The following is a 23,840-nucleotide window of genomic DNA, read 5'->3' on the forward strand; positions in this document are numbered from 1 at the left end:
AGGATCATGCACTCACATATGATAAAATATGTATACATAAGTGTATACACACATAAAAAGGACCACATGAATATACAGTAAAACACATGAATTAAACCATGGCAATGTCTACCACCAGAAAAAAATCAATAAATTATTAATAGTCACACAATGGAATAGTACAGCATAGTAAAAAAGTGGGTCAACTATACTATATAGTATAAAGTAATTTCTTTGAAACAATTATAGTTAAAAAAAGCAAAATAATTTTAAATATACTTTTCTTAGAAAGCTCAAAACCAAGTCAGATGCCAGTGGCTCACACTTATAATCCTAGCTAGCTACTCAGGAGGCTAAGATCTGAGAATCTCAGTTCAAAACCAGCCCAGGCACAAAAGTCCAAGAGACTCTTATCTTCAATTAAACATCAGAAAGTGGCACTGTGGCTCCAGCAGAAGAATGCTAGCCTTGAGCTGAAGAGCCCAGGGACAGTGCACAGGCCCAGAGTTCAAGCCCCAGAGCCAAAAGAACAAACAACAACAACAAAAAGCAATATTACATCATACATAATATGCATCTACATTTTATTTTTTGAGATAAAGCTTCATTCAGTATGTTGTCCAACTGGCCCTCAAATTCCTGAACTCCATTGATTTTCCTGCTTCTGGCTGTTTTGTTTGTTGTCAGTTGTGGGGCTTGAACTCAGGGCCTAGCTGCTGTCCTGGAGCCCCTTTTTGTTCAAGGCTAATAATCTATCCCTTAAACTACAAATACCACTTCCAGTTTTTGAATAGTTAACTTGGGATGAGAGAGTCTCACAGGGATTATTCTGCCCTGGCTGGCTTCAAACCTTGATCCTCAGATCTCACCCTCCTGAGTAGCGAAGATTACAGGTGTGAGCCACTGACACATGGCTGATGCCTTCTTCTTCCTCTTCCTCCTCTCCCTCTCCTTCTCCTTCTTCTTCCTCCTTCTCCTTCTTCTTCCTTCTCCTCCTCCTCCTTCTCTTCTTCCTCCTCCTCCTCCTCCTCTTCCTCCTCCTCTTTTCTTTTAAGACAAGTTCTCAACTATATAGTCTAGGCCTGGCTCAAACTTACCATCCTGCCTCAAGTGCTGGGATTCCATTCAAACACCACCATGTCAGACTTTGAATTGTTTTAAATAAATGCAAAATGCAAACTACTTCACAGAAGTTACCTCTGAAAGAAGGCCCAAGAATATTTAGGGAAGAAGAACATCAAAAGCTTCAACAGCTCTAGTAACTTCCTAGCACATTTATAGGTATTCCTTTTTATATATTCTAAATTAATTGTATGTTCCATACACTTTTTAGCATATCAAATTTCATATAATGAGTTTAAGAAGTGTAAAAGAATAGTGTCAATCCACATCTGTAAAATATTTCATTTTACTTCAATTAGTTGTTGCTTTAGAGATTTGATAATTTATTTCTTACTTCTTAGCACAATTCAGTATTGTCCTTTGTACTGCAGATTGTTTTACTGATCTTTTTTATCTCTAAGAATGTGTTACATACTTCTTGAAGGAACAAAATTCCCATATGATTTGAGATCTATTAAATATAACTTTTTTCCATATGAATGGTAAAACTTGTAAGACTTCCCACAAATATTTTATAAGGAATCCAGGTCTAAAGAGAACATGAAGAAAAAAATTTAAAAAAAACTGGGCTGGGAGGGTAGCCTAGTGGTAGAGTGCTCCCCTAGCATGCACAAATACTGGAGTTAGATTCCTCGGTACCACATACATAGAAAAAGCCAAAAGTGGTGCTGTGTCTCCAGTGTTAGGGCACTAGCCTTGAACAAAAAGTATCCAAGGAGTGGCCAGGAGTTTGGCCTAGTTGTAGAGTGCTTGCCTAACATGCACGAAGACCCGGGTTCGATTCCTTGGTACCACAAACTTAGAAAAAGCCAGAAGTGGTGCTGAGGCTCAAGTGGTAGAGTTCTAGCCTTGAGAAAAATCCAAGGACAGTGCTCAGGCCCTGAGCCTAAGCCCAGGACTGGCAAAAAAAAAAAAAAAGTATCCAAGGACAGTGCCCAAGCCCTGAGTTCAAGCCCCAAGACTGGCAACAAACAAACAAACAAAAACACATTTCCATTGATAGTCAACAAAAATACTTCAATTTGGCCCGGGAGTTTGGCCTAATGGTAGAGTGCTTGCCTAGAATGCACAAAGACCTGAGTTTGATTCCTTGGTTCCTTGGTACCACATACGTAGGGAAAAAAAAAAAAACAGGCTTCAATTTATAGCAAACAATATGTATTCTATTCAATGGACTGACATAATTGAAACAATTTAGCTAATTAATAAGAATTAACATAAAACGTACTAAAATTAAGATGCCCAACTTACTCTGTAGTTTATCTATAATTATTATTATTTTAATGGCATTCAAACACTAGAGAATTCCCCAGTTGCATCTGATAAAAAGAAAGTCATTCATCCTTAAGGGATTAAGGCAGGCTACTTAAGACTCATAATTAAGCAAAGAATTTAAAATTATACTCGCCATTAATTTGGCCTTCCCTTTGCATACCCACAGCTGCTCCATTTCCATTCATGAATAATTATTCGCTCTCCCTTGTCCTTTTTTGTTCCAACCAACTCTGTGTTTTCTTTATAAATAAAGGATCTTTTCTTTAAGCCATGATATAGGCTTCTTTACCTCTCCTTTCATATGAATTTACTTCATTCCACATTAAAATATCTAGAGTACTTGCTAACATCCTATTTGCTCTTATAAACAACTTTAATATACCAAGCATGTTGTGTGAACTAAGCCAGTGAAACTTGGGACAGTCTTTTAAGATTTAAAGCACAAGCTGGGCACTGGTAGCATATGCTTATAAAACTACTTAAGAGGCTGAAATCTAAGGATAGAGGTTTAAAGGCAGACCAGGCAGATAAATACATGAGACTTGGGACTGGAAGCATAGCTAGTAGTAGACTGGGGAAGGAAAAAAAAAAACAAAAGTGAGAGAGTGAGGCATTGATTTCAAGTACTAGTACCAGCATGGACAAAAAAAAAGTGGGAAAGAGAATTATAGGTATGAAACAAGATAAAGTTGCTACAGAAATGAAAAGCAGTCATTGTTCCAAGTAATCAAATATTATTCAAGTTGCAATCATTTATATACTGTGGAAATTTCAAAAATTCATCTATTGGAAACCAACAGATTTCATAGTAGGATCTAAAATAGCAAGTAACCACAGTTTCATGCCTAGTTATCATATATATCTATATAGTTTTTGTTTTTTAGCCAGTCCTGGGGTTGGGCCTGAGCACTGTCCTTGGGCTTTCTCAAGGCTAGATTTCTACTACTTGAGCCACAGCACCATTTCTGGCTTTTTCTATGTAGGTGGTACTGAGGAATTGAACTCGGATCTTTGTGCATGGTAGGCAAGCACTCTATCACTAGGCCAAACTCATAGCCCCTCATATATTGCTTTATGTCTCCACTTTGTCAAGTTTCAATCAACTGCCTAAGAATAGTCATTACAAAAAAATTGTGTTGAATGAGAAGTTGGAATAGGCAAATAAAGGCTCTTTTCAATTATAAAAGTATTGTATCTAGGCTAGCTCATGGAGGCTAAAATCTGAAGGTTGAGGCTCAAAGCAAGCCATGGCAGAAAAGCCTATACAACTCTCTTTCCAACTAACCAACAAGAAAACTAGATTGAAACTATGGCTCAAGTGGTAGAGAGCCAGACATGAGTGAAAGCCTAAGGCCCAACCAAGGGGGTGAAGCAAAGTTCAAGCTCAGCATAAAAACTGTATTTAACAGTAATACATATATATATATATTACTGTAATATATATATATAAATCAATAACAAACACTTACTAAAGGAATGAAATTCTATGTAGCATCAAAACTCAAATATATGCAAGAGTGGTACTCATTAGACAATGTATTGAAATTGAACTATACATTTTGTGTTTGGGGACAGGAAGGAAAACTGGAAGAGAGTGAGGGAAGGGGTAACAATGTCCAAAAAGAAATGTACTCATCTGATTTATGTAACTGCAACCCCTCTGTATATCACTTTTTTTTTTTTTTGGTGGGTCTTTGGGCTTGGACTCTGGGCCTGGGCATTGTCCCTGGGCACTTCAGCTTGAGGCCACTGCCCTACCCCTTGAGCCACAGCACCACTTTGGGTTTTCTGTTGGTTAACTGAAGATAAGAGTCTCATGGTCTTTAGTGCCTTGGCTGGCTTTGAGCCTCGCCTGGCTTTGTACATCACTTTTATAATAAAACAAAAGCAAAAATCAAATCTGTGTTAGCAGCTCTTGTTCTTGAATTAATCCACAATATCTATCTGAAAAGTATAAAGTCACCTTCTTCAAAAATGACCTTTCTGTGGGGTCAGGAGTTTGGCCTAGTGGTAGAGTGCTTGCCTAGCATGCACAAAGACCCGGGTTCAATGCCTCGGTACCAGAAGTGGTGCTGAGGCTCAAGTGGTAGAGCTCTAGCCTTGAGAAAGTCTAAGGACAATGCTCAGGCCCTGATCTCAAGCCCAGGACTGGCAAAAAAATATATATATATTACCTGGATACTTCCACCATTTCTAAGTCATACTTTGCTATCCTGATTTCAAGTGATGTACTTTAATGTTAGTTGCCTAAGTTTAATCAAGGCATGTCTAATAACGATTCTAAAAAAGTAGTTTAAATTCAAGATTTCGTCCAATGTAAGATTAACCTTACCTGGTCGTGGTGGCTCACACCTATAATCCTAGCTACTCAGGAGGCTAAGATCTGAGGATCGCGGTTCAAAGCCACCTCCGGCATTGAAGTCCTGAAGTCCTGAGACTCTTATCTTCAATTAACTACCAGAAAACTGGAAGTGGTGCTGTGGATCAAGGGTTAGGGTGGAGCCTTGAGCTGAAGAGCTCAGGGACAGCACCCAAGCCCAGAGTTCAAGTCCCACAACTCACACCAAAAAAATGTTAAGCTTACTTTCATTTTTTTTTTTTTAACTTTTCAGTGGTGGTGGTAGTGGTGGTAGTGGTTATATTTCAGATTGAAGTCAGGGCCTCACATTTGCTAGGCAGACATTGCAGAAGTCACACCTCCAGCTTCTTTAATCTTATTTCCATGGTAGTCTCATTTCTTTGCCTAGGCCAGCCAGTACTACAATCTTCTTGTGTTTCCAGTGTAGCCAAGAAACCAGATGTATACCACCACACAGAGTAAAGCACACAGAGCCAGGTTGTGATGGAGTTCTCAAACTCTGTGCATGTGTGCGCATATACTTATTCATGCACTGGACTTTGAACTCAGAACCATTTGTTTTTTTCTTGCCAGCCCTGGGGCTTGAACTCAGGGCTGGGGTAATGTCCTTGAGCTTTCTCAAGACTAACACCCTATTACTTGAGCCTCAGCACTACTTTCAGCTTCTTGTGTACATGTAGCACCAAGGAATCATACCCAGGACTTTGGGCAAGCTAAGCATGCACTCTACCACTAGGCCACACTCTTGGCCTCAGGACCTTCTGATTTAAGTAATCAATTATCATTGCCACCAAAGGAGATGAACCAAATTTAAATTAATATGAAAGAGAAAATGAAGAGGCACACATATGACTCACAACTATAATCTTAACTATTCAGGAAGCTGAGACCCAGAGGATCACATTTTGAAAGCAACATGAGGAATAAAAGTCTTGGAAACCTTATCTCTAATTAACCAGATAATTGCTAGACTGGAGGTGTGGTACAGCACCAGCCATGAACAAGAAGGCTGAGCAAGAGTATGGCATAGTGGTACCATATAATATTATTCAGCAATAAAAATGAATGAAGTAGGGGTTGGAGGTGGTGGCTCAGTTGGTAGAGTGCTAGCCAATGAGCAAAAGTGGCTACAGGTACCAAGTTTTGAGTCTAGATCGTGGGCCAAGAAAAAAAGAAATGAAGTATCTACACATACTACTATACTGTGTAAAGAAAAAAAAATCACAAAAATCCAAAAACTGCAATGTGTAATATCTAAAACAGTCAGAGCTATAGAGATATACTTAGTGGCTGCTTAGGCTAGGATTGCAGGATGGGGAATAGGGATAATTGGTATCGACCAGTACCTACCAATGAATGGTATATACCTTCTTTGTTTGTTTACTATTTTTTTTTTTTTGCCAGTCCTGGGCTTGAGCTCAGGGCCTGAGCACTGTCCTTGGACTTTCTCAAGGCTAGAGCTCTACCACTTGAGCCTCAGCACCACTTCTGGCTTTTTTCTATGTATGTGGTACCGAGGAATTGAACCCGGGTCTTCATGCATGCTAGGCAAGCACTTTAACCACTAGGCCAAACTCCCGGCCCGTTGTTTACTATTTTTATTGTTATTATGAAAGTGATGTACAGAGGGGTTATAGTTACATACTCAGGTGATAAGTACATTTCCTTTTGGACAATGCCATGCTTTTTTGACTCCCTTCCAGTTTTTCCCTCCTGTCACCACATGCTATATATCCTCTTTTGGATTAAAAAAAATTTTTTCAAAAATTAGACTGAAGTGATAGATGTACAACTCTGTGAACATACTAAGATGTTAAATATTACACTCTAAAAGGATAAATCATATCAGATAATTATATCTCAAAGGCTATTTTAAAAATCTAATGTCAAACCCGATCTAGTAGCATAAGCCTATACTTCTAAGCACTTTTAAGCCTGAGGCAGAATGATTGTGAGCTCAAGGCCAGCCTAGATTACATAGCAAAGAAAAAGAAAAAGAAAGCTCAGGTCAGAATATGTATAAACATAAGTACATATTTAAACCAAGCACAAGGTAGGGTTACAGGAATGTCACTTAAAATAAATCATTAAATTCACACTATGTTAAGTGTATTATCTTCTCAGAAGGCTTTTCCTGTGTCTAAACAAGCTCATGGACCTGGTATCAGTAATGCATTTCTCCATTCCTCCCGTAACTAATGCTCAGTGATCCAGAGGTCATCCTCTTTGACATTTAAACTCAGCCTGCTAAGGGCACCAGATGCTCCATTCGATCACATTTAGCTATGTTTATCATCACTGTCATCAACCTAGCTTTAGGTCTAACTATTAGGCTCTTCTCAAACAAAATTCTCAAGCATAAAGCTTCAGCAAACTAAATGATAAGAGGCAAAAAACAAATGGTGATAAGATTCAAAAACATGAAATACTTCCTGTGAACTATTTTATACTACGTTACTAAGTCATAATGAATGATTATATGATCTGAGATAAGTAAAAAGAAAGCCTCCCTACTTCATCCTCAGTGACCTTCTATGTGCTGTGTTTCTCTTCTATGAATGGCAATTAAGTATTCTGGAGTAACTGTCGTCTCCCATATGGTTTGTTGAGGCCTGGTGTTGACCACTTTGAAGAAATGGGTCCTCTCTCAGATATAATTGTAGAGATAGAGAATCTCTTTTTTAATTTGGGCTTTCTCTGTTTTTAGAGCAATCAGATAGGCTAGATGTACTATCAGGCAGAAGAGTAAAGATGGCTTTTGCCACTAGAAAGCAGATGTGCTGTAGGTCAAGGAGGGAGGTAATCCAATAGAAGATTACAAATTTAAGTTTTATTCTGCAAGCTACATCACATAGAAGCATACTAGTAATTCCATGTTTACCTCCTCTTTGTATTTCTGAGCCTGCAATAAAGTATGAAAACAACCTAGTCTCAGCTGTGTATTATAGGAGTATAGTCAGAAAACTCCCCTCTGGGATGGAAATTAAAAAGAAAACAGCACTCCCTAAAGTCAGCAAGGGATTTGCCAGGAGAGGGTGAATTTTTCAGGAACAGAAGTCCTCCCTGTGAGCCGGGTACTGTGGCTCACACCTATAATCCTAGCTACTCAGGAGGCTGAGATCTAAGGATGGAGGTTCAAAGCCAGCCTGGACACTAAAAACCATGAGACTCTTATCGCCAATTCAACACTAGAAAACCAGAAGTGGCACTGTGACTCAAGGGGTAGGACAGTAGCCTTGAGCTGAAGAGCTCAGGGACAATGCCCAGGCCCTTGATTACTCTACTCCACACAGAAGGTCCCTATTTAATTTATTGAAGTAAGAAGTAGGTTTTTCCTATCAAAACCATAACCTGCTGGGCACTGGTGGCTCACACCTGTAATCCTGGTCACTCAGGAGGTTAAGATCTAAACACTGTCATTCAAAGCCTGCCCAGATAGAAAAGTCCATGAGACTCTTATCTCCAGTTAACAACCCAGAAGCCAGAAGCAGAGCTGTGGCTCAAGAAGAGAAGTGCACCAGTCTTGAGCAAAAGGGCTTAGGGACAGCTCCCAGGCCTAGAGTTCAATCCCTAGTACCCATACAAAAACAAAGCCTTCTAGTCATGAGGCTGAGATCTGGGGATCAAAGCTCAAAGCCAGCCCAGGCACAAAAGGACCTGAGATTCTTATCTCCAATTAACCTCTAGAAAATGTGTGAAGTGGGGTTGGCTCCAGGGTAGGGTGGTAGCCTTGAGCTGAAGAGCTCAGGGACAACAAACAAAAGAAAAACAAAAATTTTTTAAGGCCACAAAAAAAAAAAAATTTTTTTAAAGCCTTACTGGAAACTCAGGTCTACCTGACTCCCAAATTCATCCTTTCCACAGCTACATGGCTTGTCTCCTAAATACTATTAACAGAAAGTTATTCAACAAAAACATAGGAGAAGGGGCCAGGAGTTTGGCCTAGTGGTAGAGTGCTTATCCAGCATGCATAAAGACCCAGATTCAATTCCTCAGTACTACATACATAGAAAAGGCTGGAAGTGGTGCTGTGGGGCAAGTAGTAGAATGCTAACATTGAGAAAGCCCAAGGAGAGTGCTCACACCCTGAGCTGGACTGGCAAAAAAAAAAAAAACATAGGAGAAGGTCATTTAAAAAGAAAAAGGAAGAAAGAAGAAAAGAAAAAGAAATTGTCAGGGTAATACCAGTTAATTGTAGACCAGTGTCAAAAATAAAAACAGTTAAATTACTTAGCATACATGGAAAGTAGTACTTGACACATGGCTAGCATTTTGATAAGTGCTATTGCCTTCCTTAGGAATAAAGTCTATAAAGACAAGAAGAAGTTCATTTACAACATTATTAAAACAAAGATATAATAACAACAACAAATCCACATTCTCTTTTTCAAAATTTATCCCACTAACAACTTATGGGTGGGAAAGGGGGGTAAAAACTGGGAGAGAATGAGGGAAGGGGTGATAGCATCAAAAAAGAAATGTACAGCTGGAATGGTGGCTCGAGCCTGTTATCCTAGCTACTCAGGAGGCTGAGATCTGAGGATCGCGATTCAAAGCCAGCCTGGCACTAATGTCCATGAGACTTCAATTAACCACTAGAAAACTGGAAGTGAAGTAGGGTGGTAGCCTTGAGCTGAAGAGCTCAGGGACAGTGTCCAGGCCCAGAGTTCAAGCCCCATGACTGACCAAAACAAAACAAAACGAAAAAAGAAATGTAACAACTGTAACTACTTTGTGTCTATCACTTTTATAATAACAATTTAAAAATATGTTAAATATGGGGGCCGGGAGTTTGGCCTAGTGATAGAGTGCTTGCCTAGCATGCATGAAGACATGGGTTCCATTCCTTGGTACCACATACACAGAAAAAGCCAGAAGTGGTGCTGTGGCTGAGGAGTAGAGCTCTAGCCTTGAAGAAAGCACTAAATAAATAAATAAATAAATAAATAAAACTAAAATAAATAAAACTAATATCCCTTAAGTAAAAAAAAAGGGGGGGGGGAGCGGGAGTTTGGTAGAGTGCTTGCCTAGCATGCATGAAGACTTGGGTTCCATTTCTCCGCATCATATACATAGAAAAAAGCCAGAAGTGGTGCTATGGCCCAAGTAGTAGAACTCTAGCCCTGAGAAAGCCCAAGGACAGTGCTAAGGCCCAGGACTGGCAAAGGAAAAGGAGGAGGAGGAGGAGGGGGAGGAGGAGGAGGAAGATGAGGAGGAGGAAGATGAGGAGGAGGAGGAGGAGGAGGAGGAGAAGGAGGAGGAGAAGGAGGAGGAGAAGGAGGAGGAGGAGGAGGAGGAGGAAAGAGAAGCAACCTTGAATTAGGGTGACTACATTATTTGGGTTAGAAGTGTAGCTCAGTATGGAGCACTTCCTTAGCATAGGAAGCTCTTGGTTTGATCCTCAGTACCACAAAGAAAAACAGTACTCATCAGTTCTGTTTCAACCAAAAACAGGAACATAGTGCTTACAAACTACACATATACTCATTAAATCACTAAACTGCAAAGTTTGCTTTTTTATTTACTTTACAAAAATAAAATATCTTTGTGTAATTGAAAAGTCAAAAAGATTCAGGGCACTCACTTCCTATTTCAGGTGGTCTGTGTACAAAATTCCTTAGTTTAAAAGAAGAAAAAAAAATATCTCCCAACTCAAACCCCTTCCTGTTTTTTAACTCTGTGTGTTTACTTTCACATCTGCTGCAAAAGATAAAAGCAACAATGGGGACATCAGCCACATGACTGTGCCCTACCAATCCGGAAATGAAGCTGTGAAGTTGACTTGCTGTGAAATAGGCTGAGAATACTCTCATAGAGCTTAAGAATGTTATAGTTTAAAACCTCAAATCCAAAGATTGCCACTCAAAAAAAAAATCATATGCTTTCTATATACTGTATATTTATATATACTAATCATATAGTCACACATATTTAATTTAAGCAGAAAAGAGTATGAGTCAAGATGTAAAATTTATTTATTTTTTTGGTTGGTCGTGGGGCTTGAACTCTGGGCCTAAGCATTGTCCCTGAGCTCTTCAGCTCAAGGTTACCACCCTATCCATTGTGCCAAAGCACCATTTCCAGTTTTTCCAGTGGTTAATTAGAGATGAGTCTCACGGACTTTAGTGCCTGTGCTGGCTTTGAACTTCAATTCTCAGATCTCAGCCTCCTAAGTGCTAGGATTACAGGCATGAGCCATCGTGTCCAGCTATTTTTTTCTTAACTAAAGATTATACACTTTCATATCCATAAAGTTTTTGTTTTCATTTTTGTTTTGTTGGCCATAAGGCTTGACTGCAGGGATCTGGGCATTGTCCCTAAACTCTTTTGCTCACCGCTAGTACTCTAGTGATTAATTGGTGGTAGGAGTCTTCCAGCCTTTCCTGCCCAAGCTAGCTTCAAACTGCAATCCTCAGATCTCAGCCTCAAGAGTAGTTAGGGTTACAGACATCAGTGAGCCCCAGTGCTCTACTTCGTCAACCATAGTGTCACTTCCGGCTTTATCTGAATAGTTTATTGGAGACAAAAGTCTCATGGACTGACTTTCCTGCCCAGGCTGGCTTCTCACTGTGATCCTCAGATCCCAACCTCCCAGTAGCTTACAGGCATAACCCACTGGCACTGGGCAAGATCACAGTTTTTTTCTTATTATTATTGTAAAAGTGATATACAGAGGGATTACATAAGTAGTCAAGTTATATAAGTTACATAAGTAGTCAAGTAATGAGTGTATTTATTTTTTAATAGTATCACCGCTTCCCTCATTTTCTCCTAGTTTTTCCCTTCACACCTCCTAAAATCACAATTAGTAAAGAACCATTGGCTTTGACAGAAAAAGGTATAGATTTCAATTTCTCATTCGCTCATGAACGTATTTATAACACAAAGGTATAACAGGAAAGAATGCCACGTCATCTGCTAGTTGTGTAATTTGGGACGTTAGTTAACATTTAACCTACCACCTAAAATAGGCATTCTCATTTTGATTAGGTTCCACTGTCAAATAAAATTTAACCTGTAAGTCTAACTAAATACAAGATATATCAGATTTAGCAATAATTCAAGAATGTCTACATAATATAGTAGCAAATGACACCCTTTATCTTTCTTTTCTTTCCTGATTTAAATATTCCAGATGATTTCAAGAGCTAGCTTCATTTGTAACCCTCAAAGATCTATGGATGCTAAAACCAATGGTAATTTAGGGTATCTATGATGCCAAAGTATCACCACTAGCACACAATCATAACTTTCCCACAGAGAAATCTGGTGGTTACCACTTTAGGTAACACTAATTGCAGGACAGCTTGACATTATGAACTTCCTGATACTGAACAAAATAAAACACAATGTCATTTATGATATACTCTTGCCAAAAATGTTTCATCTAAGACTAATCAGACTGGTAGAAATAACTTGCAGTTTACAGGAAACAAAGCAGATAGGAGAACAAATTAAATCCTTGAGGGAACAATCAGATGAATCCAGAATAGAACATTTCACTGGTCAACTGGCACCAGGACACACCAAAGTTAATGATAACTAAAGGAAGAAAGTACTCTTCTAGATTAAAGGAAGCAAGAGATACAAACAAATATTTAAACAACAACAAAAAATCCAAACTTAGGAAATCTAAATGAGTCAGATAATAGTTCGTATTGTAGAAATGTTGTTAATTTTCTTAAGAACCTAATAGTGTATTATGACTGCATAGTTTTATTCTTAGGCACTGTATACCAAAGTGTTTTGGAAGTAAAGTATCATGGTACTTTCAACCTTACTTTCCAAGAAAATATCATATACATCAAGAGAAAGAAAGAGGTAACCAGAAGCAGAGTCTTAAATCTTAATTATCTAGGAATTTTCACTAACACTACTGCATATACCTCATAAGTCTAGACAGTCTGCACTGGGAAGGAGGATAGGAAGGACAGTGAAAAGAATAATATTGATACTCTGCTTTCTAGAAATGGTCAATCTCAGTGGGGAGTACAAGTTTTATATGACAAATCTGGTATATAATAAACAAATACTACGGCCTGGCAGTTTTGCCTAGTGGTTAAAGTGCTTGCCTAGCATGCATGAAGACCCGGGTTCGATTCCTCGGTACCACATACATAGAAAAAAGCTGGAAGTGGTGCTGAGGCTCAAGTGGTAGAGCTCTAGCCTTGAGAAAGTCCAAGGACAGTGCTCAGGCCCTGAGCTCAAGCCCAAGACTGGCAAAAAAATAAATAAATAAATAAATACTACAAGAGTGCAGAAGACAACAATAAGCCTTCAAAGTATCATTGAAATACCTAATACCTAATAATCTTATTCTTGGCTCCTTATTCACCTTCCATTAAGCACTTCTCCTTTATCTACTTGGCAACAACTGATTATTTTCTAACAAAACTAGCTGGATACTATCTAAACATAAAATGCATACTTTCACTATCTGGAACACAAGAGTATGATATTTCCTTTCTTTTCTTTTCTTTTTTTTTTTTTGTCAGCCCGGGGCTTGAACTCAGGGCCTGAGCATTGTCCTTGGGCTTTCTCAAGGCTAGAGCTTTACCATATGAGCCACAGCACCACTTCCAGTTTTTTTTTTATGTATATGGTAACAAGGAATCCAATCTGGGTCTTCCTGCATACTAGGCAAGCACTCTACCACTAGGCCAAACTCCCAGCCCCCCAAGAGTATGATTTTTAAAATAAAATACTATTTACATTTCCACTGGAAAATCCACTGATGTACTATGTGGGTTTTCTTGCCTCCCAAAGCAATTGTGTTATTTCAAGTGCTGAGGATGCCAGAAAGTTTGAAGATTTAAAACTAACCTAACAAAGCACTCATTCCCTCTTCACATGGAAATAAATTAACTCTAAAGACATGTGTGGGAGGATATATATACAATATCATATGATACCACGTGAAAGACATATAATCATATAATGCCATCAAGACAAGCAAGATTACAGATAGTAAGGAAGCAACAGTGTCAATTTATTGACTCAAAAAAAAAAGGGAAAAAGAAAAGAAAAAGGCAAAAAGCAGCAAGTAAGTGGTAGAAAAAAAATAACAAGATGAAAAAAGCCTTTACTTTTAAGCTGCCTTCCATGAATTCTTAAGTCATCCAGAAATGGTTGACAGGTAAATTTGAGGGCTGAAATCCCTGGCACTCATAACAGTTCTTCCTGTGTCCATATGGCCAAAAATGGGGAGGAGAGGGATAAGTGCAGAGAAGAGTAAGATGAAGGTGAATTTCAACCATCTCTACCAAGTTTATTATCAAGGTGTAACATTCTTGACTTGAATATATGTAGTCACAGACCAGTAGATTAAAATATAAACTTGACATAAATTAAAATAGCATTTTGTACTGTTTGTTGTTGTTGTTGTTGTTGTTTTATCTTTCAAATAGAAGAAAACAGCCAGGCACCAGTGGGTCACACCTATAATCCTAGCTACTCAGGAAGCTGAGATTTAAGCATATTTTTGAAGCCAGCTGAGGCAGGAAGGTTCATGAGATTCTTATCTCCAATAAACTATTTAGAAAAGGCCAGAAGTGGCCCTGTGGTTCAAGTAGTAGAGCACTAGCCTTGAGCACAAAGAGGCTCAGAGACAGTGCCCAAGCCTTGAGTTCAAGCCCTAGGACCAAAAGAAAAACAAAAAGCAGGAAAGTGAGAGACATTCCATCCCCAATTAACCAGCAAAACACCAGTATTGGTTCAAGTGTTAGAGTGTCAGCCATGAGCAAGAAAGCTGAAAGATATTAATGCCCCTGAGTTCAAATCCCAGTTTGGACACAGACACAGAGACACAGACACACAGACACACAGACACACAGACACACAGACACACACAGACACACACACACACAGGAAAAGTGAGGTATTACTTCCTGTTAATATACTATTAAGTAGTAGAATTATAGATATGTATTGAGTAGATATGAATAGACAAATATTAAGTTTTTACTGCTTCTTCCAATCTAATTCAAAATCGTGTTTCCTATAAATTCCATTGATCATCTTGCCCCTTCCTACCCAATCTGAAAAGATCAGTTTAAGCCTACCTAAACCCTACTTTACATAATCTCTACAAACAGAGATTATCTTCACTGAGTGTCAAGAATGGTAAAGTAAGGGTCTAGATTAATTGGATTTAAGTACCTACAAAGAATCCTTGGCCATGAAAAAGGAAGAGCACTAATTCAATAAACAATCACTGTTTATTTAAATTGAAAACACAATAATGATACCAGAACATCTATGTAGAAAGGACTTTAAGAGGAAATCTGATTGTAGAGAGAGGCTATTTGCACACCAAGCTCTCAGTTTCTCTACTCAGACTTCATGTTTCCTTTGAGTTTTGTTTTTTTTTTATTTTGAGGGAAGCTGATGAAAATTAATAGGGAGGGGATACTAAGATTCCATGAAAACATTCCTAGAATTATATTGACCATATATACTATTTGCTTTTTTCTCCAAAGTTCAAAAAGCTAGCCGGTTTATTTTCAAACACTTGAAGATGGATCCAATCTCATTTAAATAAAGATAATTAGCAAAAAAAAAAATAAAAGTGTAGGGCCCAGAGCGTGGCCTAGTAGTAGAGTGTTTGTCTGGCATGCATAAAGCCCCAGGTTCAATTCATCAATACCACATACCCAGAAAAAAGCTGGAAGTGGTGCTATGGCTCAAGTGGCTAGCCTTGAGTTGAAGCATCAGTAAGATAGTTCTAAATGAAACTCCATGTAAGATATCAAAGTTCTCCTTTCTATTGCTTCTAGTTTCCAGGCACTACTGGATGCTACAGCTTTCCTTTTATCCTTTTTCTCACTGTATTTTCATTAAATTACACCAGAATAAACCAAAATAGTATATACGCCAGACTACTTGTTATACTGCATTTTGTCAAAAACTCCATGAAACTGTTCTACAAAGAGCTCATACTAAGCCAGCTATGACATATCAAGAAACCCAAATGAATAACAAAAAGTACGAATATCTGGTATCTAGCTCTGGAGTCAAAAGCTATCATAAATGCAATGAAGCAATTACCTTCCAGTAGTTCTTTGTAAATAAGTCCTGTAACTGATCTATAAAGATGACTCCTTTAAGCTCCCAACTTCCAGGGGGTTTATTCAGAAGAAAAGCAAAATTGTTCATAATAAAAAAGGTACTTAATATTTGCTGCTGTTTAGCTCACAAAGTGATGCATGTTTAAACAGTTGGGGGGGCAGGGAGGAAAGTCCTTTAGAAATAGTAGGAAATTCGCATTTGAATTTAATGGGCAAACTGAATATATATTTGACTAATCATGAACTTGATAAGGCTCTTAGAAAAGTACTGTAGCTGGTGGCTCACACCTCTAATCCTAGCTATTCAGGAGGCTGAGATCTGAGGATAGCAGTTCAAAGCCAGCCTTGGCAAGAAAGTCTGTGAGACTTTCAGCTCCAATTAACCACCAGGAAACAGGAAGTGGCACTGTGACTCAAAGTGATAGAGCACTAGCCTTGAGCTGAAGAGCTCAGGGACAATGCTCAGGCCCAGAGTTCAAGCCTCATGACCAACAAAAAAGAAAAAGCCAGAAGTGGCTCTGTAGTTCAAGTGGTAGAGCACTAGCTCTGAGCATAGAGAGGCCCAGGGACAGAGCCTAAGCCCTGAGTTCAAGCCCCACAACCAACAACAACAACAAAACAAGGAAAGAAAGAGAGAGAGAGAGAGAAGGAATCACAAAGGTGAATGTTAAATGTGGGACACAAATCTGACAAAAAATAATGGCAGGAAGCTGGGCACAGTGGCTCACGCCTGTAATACTAGCTACTCAGGAGACTGAGATCTAAGGATCGAGGTTCAAAGCCAGTCTGAGCACTAAAGACCATGATACTCTTATCTCTATTTAACCACTAGAAAACAGGAAGTAGGGCTGAGGCTCAAGGGGTAGGGCAGTAGCCTTGAGCTGAAGAGCTCAGAGATAGGACCCAGGCCCAGAGTTCAAGCGCCACAAACAAACAAAATAAATAAATAAATAAATAAATAAAATACAGGTTTGATCCCCATACATACTATTTGAAGACAGAAAATATAATTTGGATACTTAAAATGTTAAGAATAAGGGATAAAGCTGGGCACCCAGTGGCTCACACTCTAATCCTAGTTATTCAGAAGGCTGAGATCTAAGGATCAAGGTTCAAAGACAGTCCAGGTAAATAAATCTTATGAGATTCTTGTCTATAACTAACCAGCAAAAAGGCAAAAGTGAAGATGTGGCTCAAGCAGTACAATGCCAGCCGTAGGTAGAAAAAGACAAGTGAGAGCACAGGCCCTGAGTTTAAGTCCTAGTACCAGCACAAAAACAAGAATATATTGGCACCAGGCATATTGGCACAAATCTGTAATACCAGAACTTAGGAGACTGAGGTAAGAAGATCATGTATGCATCAAGGCCAGTCCATAAAGAAAGAAATAATGTATTAGTCTTTAGAGCTCAAAGAAAGAGAATGAATTCAGAACACAAGCAAAGATTTGCATGAAAGGTAAGACCTCCATTAGTTTATTTGTAGGGAGCTGGTTTCTAAGCATTAGAGATGTTAGCTCTGTGTAGAAAAGAAACCTAAAAGGTTTTCTTACTCTACCATTAGCTGCTAAGGGCTGCATACATTGATGGCACATTAGTACTTAAATCCTCTTTATAAACATCAGTTAAAAACTCAACTGGGGGAGCCAGGAGGGTGGCCTAGTGTAGAGTCCTTATCTAGCATGAATGAAGCCACGGGTTCCATTCCTGGGTACCACATACACAGAAAAAGAGCCAGAATGGTGCTGTGGTTCAAGTGGTAGAGAATTGGCATTGAGAAAAAGCCCAAGGACAGTGCTCGGGCCCTGAGTTCAACCCCCAGTGGCCAAAAAGAAAAAAGAAAAAACTCAACTGGTTGGTCATGCTCAAAGAAAATTCAAAGCAAAACAACAACAAAATCCATGAAGTTCCTTCTACATAGGATGCTTTTTTCCACACTTCAAATTACCCAGTATATGAAACATTTTTTTTAGGTAAGAAGGCAAATATATGATAAGCATGGATATAAATGGATATAACTGAAACGGCAAATCCTATTACTGAGCACCTCTATTTGGCTCGAGAATGTAAGACGTAAGAAGGGGGAGGAGGAAGTACAACAAAAAAGGAAAAAGAAGGGCCAAGAGTTTGGCCTAGTGTTAAAGTGCTTGCCTGCCATGCATGAAGACCCGGGTTCAATTCCTTGGTACCACATACACAGAAAAAAGCCAGAAGTGGTGCTGAGGCTCATGTGGTAGAGCTCTAGCCTTGAGAAAGTCCAAGGACAGTGCTCAGGCCCTGAGCTCAAGCCCAGGACTGGCAAAAAAAAAAAAGGAAAAAGAAGGGCCAGGAGTCTGGCCTAGTGATAGAGTGCTTGCCTAGCATGCACGAAGACCCAGGTTCAATTCCTCGGTACCACATACATAGGGAAAAGCTGGAAGTAGTGCTGTGGTTCAAGTAGTAGAGCTCTAGCCTTGAGAAAAAAAAAGTCCAAGGACAGTGCCCAGGCCCTGAGTTCAAGCCCCACAACTGGCAAAAAAAAAAAAAAAAAAAAAGGACAAAGGACAAAGATGGAAAGGTAGATTGGTCCATATTGTGTAACACAAATGTCTTAAACATAAGTTATTTAACATTGGTAAAGATTGAATTTTGGTGAGGCCTAAAGATTAAGCCCTAAATTCAATTGTTTAGGAAGGGGGAAGTATAGTTTTGTCAGAAGGTTGGTATGCTGAACTTGAGTTCAATAATGAGGTGTGTGTGTGTGTGCGCGCATGCATGCGTGTGTATTTGTACTAGTGCTTGACTCAGTGTTTGGATGCTGTTCCTGAGTTTTTGTGCTCAAAGCTAATGGTATACCACCTGCACCACAACTCTCCTGTTTTTATTGGTGCTTAATTGGAGAACAGAGTCTCACTGACTTTCCTGTCTGGGCTAGCTTTGAACCACAATCCAGATCTCAACGTCCTGAGTAGCTAGGATTGCAGACTTGAGCCACTGGCACCTAGTTTGAGTTTACTTTTTCATAGTGGCAAAAACGCACAGTCCTTCTGTCCCTAGGGATATGAATAATGACTATCTTTACCTTAATTATAATCTTCCTGTAGATAGCAATGTTAGCACTTTGATTGCAAAGCAATCTGATATTTTCTTTGTAGTGCTGGGGATCAAACTCAGAGCTTCACATAAGCTAGGCAAAGCACTCTACCACTGAGCTACATCTCCAGATTTATATCCATTAAATTTGCCATTCATTTCTTACTGTGTGCTAGAATAGTAACAGCCCCCAGGCACCAATTCATAAAAACCACATATATGGTAATAAATTTATTGTTCTCAGTTGACAGAAAAGGAAAATGATGAAAGCATCTCATTTCCTCCAAAAGGGTCCATTCTACACAAACGATACTGGAATGAGAATTTCATAAAGGATATTGTTTTGATTTAAAGGCTCAACTTAAAAAAAAAAAATGCCAGAGCTGACAATACACCAAACAGTAATGAGCAAAAGGCACTGAGTACTGCATATCCTCAAGAAAGTATAAATCTACTACAATAATACCCGAGACACAAGACATAACCATTTCTTGCAATTTCCCCTAAAACAGAAGGAACAAAATAGCAGCTGTGAAATCACAGACTACTAAAAAAAGCTCAGTGCCTTTAAAAAAAAAAAGACAAGAACGAAGAATTAAAACTATCTTCTTCTCATCAGCAACCAATGCCAACATCCCCCCTCCCACAAAAAAAAAGATGACATCTCCACAAAGTAGTCTTTTATGGGAGGGTACAGTTTGATAAACACCAGAATGACAGTCACTATCATGTGGCCAGAAACCAATCCGCCAGCAATTCGGTGCACGTGAGATCACTTTCTCTTCCTCCACCGCCCCCCCGCCCCGCCCCAAGAATGCCTATCCTTGGGGAGAAAGACCTTGTTTGGGCAAAGCCTCCCCAGCAATGAGGGCCTGGCGACGACGCTGAGGCCGGCCCGGCTCCCGTCTCCGCACAGGTACGGCGGCCCCACCAGCCAGGGAAATCTTTCCAAGCCGGCAGATGCCCGGGCTGCAAAAGGAGGTCACGACGCCGGGAATGGTTTTAACCCTTCGCTGGCGGGGAACCTGAAGATGAAGGGGGACAGTCGCTGACCCTACGGCTTACGAGATTTTTAGTTATTTATTTATTTTCAATGGTGCAGGTGTCCATGACCGGGAGGCCTGGAAGTGCAGCTCGGCTCCCTGCACCCTCAGCTCCTGCCTGACTTCTTCAAGCTCCGTCCTCGCGGGGAGGGTGGGAAAACAATCACAGCTGCACCCCAACACCTTCGCCGTCTGAAACCTGAAATTCTCTCCCCCTGGTGTCCAGGCGGAGCTCCTGGGCAGTGACAGGCCAGAGGGCGATGGTGGCGGACACACCACGCGCCCAACTTTGAAACGTCGCTCCCGTCCGCCCCACCCCACCCCTCTCTCGGCCGGCCCCCGGGCTCCCCAGGCCGCACCCCGGCTCCAGCCCTCACGTCCCGGGTGCACACCAGACCCTTCCGCGGCTGGCGGAGCCCGCGCGACCCGCCCGGGGCCTGCAGGGGGGCTGGAGACAAAGAAGCTGCGGCGGCGCCGCCGCCGTGGTCCCCTCGACCGTCCCCTCGGGGACAGCGCCGCGCCCCCTCCCGCCCAGCCCGCGTCGCGGTCGCCTCCGCGTCTCACCTCACCGCTAGCTCCCGGCCCCGGCTCCCGCGCCTGCCCGCTGAGACAGTCGGACGAACAAAGGCAGGAGGAGGCGCTGGCGTCCGAAGCTCCGGCCCTCGGTGGCTCGCTGGCCGGCGGGCGGCCCGCTGCCTGACTAAACCTACAGACGAAGGGAGGGAGCGAGCGAGCGAGAGAGCCGGCGAGCTGCAGCCCAGGCGCGCGCCCTCCCGCCTTTCCTCCTCCCGCCTTTCCTCCGCGAGGCGAGGCCGCCCGGCCCGCAGCCCGCCCACCCGCGCACGCCCCGCCCCCTGTTCACCACAAACATTGTAGTAAATTTCGATTGGACGGCGCGGGAGGGAAGGTGGGGGCCTGGCTCGCGGGACGCCATCCCATTGGCTGAGGCCAAGTTCTGACTCTTCAGGTCTTCTTCCCGCCCCCCCTTACCCCCACCCCACCCCACCGGTAAGGAGAGGCGAGGGTAAGGAAAAGCGGGGGGGGGGGGGGGGGGGGGGGAGGGGGGGGAGGGAGAGAGTTAGCTGCCGTGCGCATGCGCAAGTCGAACCCTGTCTAGAATCTAAGCCCAGGTACTCCTGACTCCAGCAGCTCCCTCCTGGGAAATCAGTGGAATCTAGAGCCCTGGTTCAACGGGCGAAGCCTTCTTCCCAATGGAGGGCAGGGAAGTGGAAGAGATCTGGAAATCACAGGGAAAAAGGAGCTCACCTACCACCTATTCCAATGGACTTCCCCGCAACGCCATGTACCCAGTAAACTCTAGTAAGTCACCTAGATTTTCTGGATTTCAATTTTCCCATCCATTAGCTTTACCATCGCTAAGGTGCCTTTCCAGTCCTGACATTCGATAAGACTTTACCTCTCTTGGCAGCACTTATGAGGCCCGAAATGGAATCTAAGAATTAAGATCACGCCAAGATTTCATCTGTCTTTTCTGCATTTAATATTCTTCTGAATTCTTCGCTGGCGGAATTCACCTTCCATGGCGAATTTAGTGTGGCCCTGATGATTGTCCTAACGTTGTATTTATTTCCCTGCAGAAGTTTCAGAGGCGTTCTGCCAGCCTTGGAACTGGCCACAGTTCCACAGAGTAGAAAGGCAGCTCTGCTTAAAGTACGATATCCAGAAGGTAAAATAGGTTGTGGTATTTCATTTTAGAGATGAGAAAACTGGAGCAGAGACTGCACATGCCAGCCAGACTGTCTCTGGATGTCTAACCACAACCCCTTCACAGTCTCAGCTCAGCCTCCAGGGGCAAGCTGCCTAGATTCAAGGCTCAGTCTCTGCCCTCCCTAGTTGTTTGGCCTTCTCTGTGCCTCAGTTGCTCACCCCATACATTTAAGTGAATAATAAAGCCCACCTTACAACATTACTTCAAGAATTATTCATTAAGTATTGACTAAACTATATAAAGGGTTTAGCACAGTGCCTATCATATAGCAATAAGTGTTCATTATTACTCTTTGGAGACTAGGATAGTGACTGAGAGATGGCAATTGGCTGGTATAATAATATATTTCAATTGGTGGGTCTGAGCTGAGCATATTACATAAAACCTGTTTTAAACATTATAAAAGCGCTTGAGGACCAACACTTTAGCTAAAACAGCCTCTGCTGCACACCTATGCCTTGCTTACATCACCAAACTTTTCTCAGCATTTACCCTTACCTGACATTCTTTTTGTGCCAGTACAGGGACTTGAACTCAGGGCCCTGGGCATCATCCCTTAGTTTTTTCACTGAAGGCTGATCCTTTACCAATTGAGTCACAGCTCTATTCTGGTCTTTTGGTAGTTAAGTGGAGATAAGAGCCTCAAAGACTTTCTTGCCTGAGCTGACCTCAAACCATAAACTTCAGATCTCAGTCTGCTCAGTGGTTAGGATTATAGGTATCAGCCACTAGCTCCTGGCTATTTATTTATTTATTTTCTCTCTCAAATAAATTGTTGTAATCTAGACCCTGGAGACTGATCAGCTCATGACAGAGACTTTATCCCTCCTGTTCATCTCCCAAAAGTATACACATATTCAATATTTGTCAGATTGCCCTAATTTTATTAATAGGAAAAATGAGGCTTAATAAGTTCAAATCACTTTAGCCAATGTCATTCTGTATACTAGAGGCAAAGTACATGTTTTAAACACTCTGATTCCTTGCTTCCAGTCCTCAAGTTCAACTGTGCTTCTAATTCAGAGAGCGCCAGTACCACCACTTCTGTTCCTCAAAGGCTTCTTTCACTTATTAGGGAAATCTGGTACCATGAAGGAAGATCCTGAAGGTCAGTTCCCAGACAGCTCACCACTTCTACCACCATCAAAGTCAGATTTGTGAAAACTAATACTCTCTGTGCCTCGAAGTGCTGGCCAATAGCAAATATTTGAAGGTGCTTGATAGATGCATATAGTTTATTGTATTTAATAATCATCCCAATTATCACCCAGAAAATAAGTGGAGATAATAAGGCTAAAAGAAGGTTGGATACAAGGCAAATGTAAATCACTGTCAGCTTAAGAATGTCATGCAATGTCATACTAAAATCTGTTGGTCTGGGTTTTGTAAATCTTGGATTCCAGTGCTAGATTTTAATTCTTAGCCTGGAGATGAAAGGCCTTGTAAACTAAAATACCATCCATACATGAGAGCTTTTTTTTTTTTTTTGCCAGTCCTGGGCTTGAGCTCAGGGCCTGAGCACTGTCCTTGGACTTTCTCAAGGCTAAAGATCTACCACTTGAGCCTCAGCACCACTTCGGGCTTTTTTCTATGTATGTGGTACCGAGGAATCGAACCCGGGTCTTCATGCATGCTAGGCAAGCACTTTAACCACTAGGCCAAACTCCCGGCCACATGAGAGCTTTTTTAAATAAATAAATTACACATCATCACCTGTTGGGCTAAATGTCCAATCTCTGAGCATAGCTGGGTCCATCCCACACTGGGAACTGGAGACATAAACAACACCGACTCTGAAGGGAAACTATCCTTACTTCTATGCCCATCTGCCAAACCAGACATCCAGTCCCAGTTCACCCTGCAGAGGCTGCCTTGGGTACCAATCACCTTCTCTGAGACTAATTTTCTAGGTGGAAATGGCTCCGCTCCATGTTCACTAGTAGGTGGAGCCATGCTATGCTCCAAGGCTCAGGATGGGGATCTCTAGGGGCCATCTCTATCCCGCCTGCCAGCTGAGCCTGCCCCTTCTTCCACCACTCCTTGGGCTCCTTCCTAGGGAATACAGGCCCTGTTAGCTGCCTATTAGCCCCTGGAGCAGTCAAGGACACTAAGCAGAAAAGAGAGAGTGGGGAAGAAGGGAGGAAGGAAGGAAGGGAGGGAGGAAGGGAGGGAGGGAGGGAGGGAGGGAGGGAGGGA

General features: G+C 41.3%; 1 protein-coding gene across 17 annotated transcripts in view; it reads right to left on the minus strand.

Moving 5' to 3' along the window:
- Epb41 (erythrocyte membrane protein band 4.1) overlaps positions 1-20,712 on the minus strand; it is a 132,975-nt gene extending 112,263 nt beyond the window's left edge. For 3 of the 17 annotated variants that reach the window (XM_090335419.1, XM_090335414.1, XM_090335430.1), the window contains exon 1: positions 20,480-20,709. The gene's annotated coding sequence lies outside the window, so the exon portion shown is untranslated. Of the gene's footprint in view, positions 1-20,479 lie in introns of all 17 variants that reach the window. The other 14 variants (XM_090335427.1, XM_090335428.1, XM_090335417.1 and 11 more) reach the window with 11 other exon arrangements.
- Positions 20,713-23,840: the final 3,128 nt, after the last annotated feature.

The sequence above is a fragment of the Megascapheus bottae genome, chromosome 6 (assembly GCF_031878675.1).
Source record: "Megascapheus bottae isolate mThoBot1 chromosome 6, mThoBot2.hap1, whole genome shotgun sequence".
NCBI lineage: Eukaryota > Metazoa > Chordata > Mammalia > Rodentia > Geomyidae > Megascapheus > Megascapheus bottae.